Source organism: Microtus ochrogaster, chromosome 5 (genome assembly GCF_000317375.1).
Source record: "Microtus ochrogaster isolate Prairie Vole_2 chromosome 5, MicOch1.0, whole genome shotgun sequence".
Classification (NCBI taxonomy): domain Eukaryota; kingdom Metazoa; phylum Chordata; class Mammalia; order Rodentia; family Cricetidae; genus Microtus; species Microtus ochrogaster.
Window position 1 is genome coordinate 49148464 of NC_022012.1, and position 3298 is coordinate 49151761.

Here is a 3298-nt window from a genome sequence, read left to right on the forward strand (position 1 = left end):
ACTGAATGCCCCAAAATCTCTGTCTCTCTACACTGTTCAACTGTGGGTCCCCTTGTTAGTTCGCATCTACTGCAAAAGGAAGCTTCTCTGATGATAGCTGAGTGAGACACTGACCTATGGGTATAGTAGAACGTCATAGGAATCATTATTGCTACATTCCTTTAGCAGAATTACAGTATTTGGTGTTGTCCTGGCCAGTGACCTGTGCAGTCTCAGGTTCTTGGCTACCAGAGCAAGTATTAGGCATGGCTTCTGTTTTGTGGAGCAGGGGAATGATTAGTAACGCCTACAATGTTTGTGCCCTACTGTACTAGCATATCATGCAGGCAGGTCACTGTTGCAGAGTGCAGGGTGTGGTTATCTTTCTCCCCTGGTAGATTGCAGAGTACCTTCCAGTACCGTGAACATTAGTCAGTGAGTGTGAGGCTCTTGTTAGGCACCAGCTGGACTTCTCTGTGTTCAGTGAGTTATGTAAATGCTGTCTTCAGCGGTAAGACCTTACTATTGGTTTGTGGAAAACAACCCGCAGCCTTGGCAATAGCCTGAGATAGTTGGGGATTTCCATGATGTCCCTTTGGCCAATGACTCAATTAGATGAACATCTGTTATTTAGTGACTCTATCTAAATTTTTTTCATATTTGTATGGGATAAAAATGATAGAGGTGATTCTAGGTGTTGATATCTGGTGTGTGTGTGTGTGTGTGTGTGTGTGTGTGTGTGTGTTTGGGTTGGGTGTTCCACTCCTTGGTTTCTATTGCTCTCTCTAGATCTCAGGAAAATGTGGTGGCTGTGGGTTCCCTGATAGAGAGTGCTTCTGCAGGTTGGTGGGTGGTGGAGAGGAATGGAGGTGGTTTATAGGAACAGCCCGAGAGGGTCTATGGGAAAGAGCTAAGGGGATCTTGTCTACAACAAGAGGCAGGGGCTTCCTGGGTCTGTATCAAGAGCTGGAGTCTCCAATGAAGGGAGCTGACAGAGGAATGGGAATGAACTAGAGGGGAGGGCTGAGAAGGTCTGAAGAGAGAAGCTTAGTTGGTCTGCACCAAGGTTTAGCAGAGACCCAGGGATGCAGGGTAGGAGCCACTTTTGTCATGTTTGTACATATGCTTATATCTAACCTTTCACACGGTTTATTTTTAAATTAAAATTTCTTTTGGCCAGGTTTGGTGATACTTGCCTGTATTCCCAGAACTTGGGAGGCTGAGGCAAGAAGAGTTCAAGGCCATAAATAATGGGAAAAAGTTTTGCTAGCTATTCATCTGATAGAGGATTAAGACCAAGAATGTACAAAGAACTTTTAAAAAAAAGTAAATACAAAAACCTCAATCCTGTTGATAAATGGGCTAGTTCAATGAGCATTTAATTCTCAAAAGATGAAATAAGAAATAGCCAGTACACATATAAAAATGTTCCACATTTCCTCGGGGAAACACACATTAAAACTATACTGATACCCTTTCTATTTAGAAGGGAGTCGTTAAGAAAAGTATGGATGCTGGAAGCTGGCAAGATGACTCAGCAGTTAAGAATGCTTGCAGTCTTGCAGAGGACCAGGGTTTGGTTTCCAGCAAACTCACAACCACCTGTAACTCTGCTGCCAAAGGATATGATGGTTTCCTCTGGCTTCCACAGGTATCTGTACACACAGGCGCGCACGTGCGCGCACACACACACACACACACACACACACACACACACACGGGACCCTATATGGGAATGGAATTTAGTCCAATGACTATAGAAATCAATGTGGACATTCCTCAAGAGACCTGAAAGTAGAACTTCCATATTACCCAGATCCATGCTCCTAGGTGTTTACTGCAGGACTCTCCATCAACATATCTCAGAGAAACATTCATTTCTGTGTTTATTCCAGCTCTGATCTCAGTGGCTGTTATGTAATCAGCCTGTGTTCAGTCAACAGATGAATGAGGAAAATGTCTCATTTTTTTTTCCAGCCTTAAAAACTAAGCAAGCTGTGTCCTTTGCAGGAAAATGAGTGGAACCAGAGAGCATATTGAAATATACTCACAAAGACAAATAGCGTGTTTTCTCTCATTGTTATTCCCAATTTTATATAGATAAAATCTACCTAAAATTGTGTGTGTGAGAAAGACAGCTGTGAAAAGAGAAGTGAGATTGTCTGGGGTAAGGAAAGGGCTAACAAGAGAGGGTGGGGAGGACAAGGCTTTGGAGACGGGTGTGGTCCATGCACATGATATACTTGGATGGAAATGTTTGCTTGAAACTCATCACGATGCACAGTGACTGTATACCAGTAAAATGCTTTTTAAAGTTCATGGTCAACTTGGGCTTGGCAGATCTTGTCTTAGAAAAAGAAAACAGTTTTCTTGAAAATGCTGAATATGCACTATAACTTAGAGTATGAACTCTTGGAAGGCAGGGGTCATGATCCACTGGAGAGTGCCGTTGTACCTGAGTATCTGTTTATGGAGACAGGTTTCCTGGAGGCCAGGTTGGCCTCAATTTGATGTATGGTCCAGGATGACCTCGAACTCTGGCTCATCTTCCCTCCACTTCCACATGCTGGGACTGCAGCTGTGCTTCACTGTGCTTGTGCCTGGGTTTACTAAAGGGCTGCTGATGGGTCTCTGATATGATTGTCAGATAGACGGTTCCTTTTCATCGTAATTACAAATTATATCAAGCAGTTTTTAAAAATTAGGCTGAGCTTTCAGTAGAGTAATTTCAGCATAGCATTTTTCTTCTGGTACAATTGTTTTTCTTTTTATAACAGAATTGAATTCTTTTAGATAATGGTATTTTTAGTTTAAAATTAAATAACAAGTTGACACAGACATGTTGAGGTTAGAATAGTTTGGGAAGAAGTTAGGATTGGTTTCTTTTGGAGTTTTCTCTGGAACAGTGGAAACAGTGTGATGGAAAAAATCATGTTTTAAATCTAGTTTTAATGGTGTGTGTGTGTGTGTGTGTGTGTGTGTGTGTATCTGTCTGTCTGTGTATGTGCAGATGAGTGTGGGTGCCTAAAGTGGCCAGGGGTGTCAGGTCTTCTGGAGATGGAGCTATGGGCAGTTGTGAGCCTTCAAGTGGGTGATGGGAATCAATCTTAGGTCCTCTAGAAGAGAGGCAAGTAACTAATCCCTGGTTCTGGGTTTTTTATTAGAGACCGGGTTTCTCTGTGTAGTCCTGGTTGTCCTGGAATTGAAACTATAGACAGAGCTGGCCTTGAATCCAGAGATCCACCTGCCTTGGGAGTACCAGGATTAAAGGCTTGTGCCACCATGCATGGCTATGATTTTAATTTAAGTTTTTTTAATG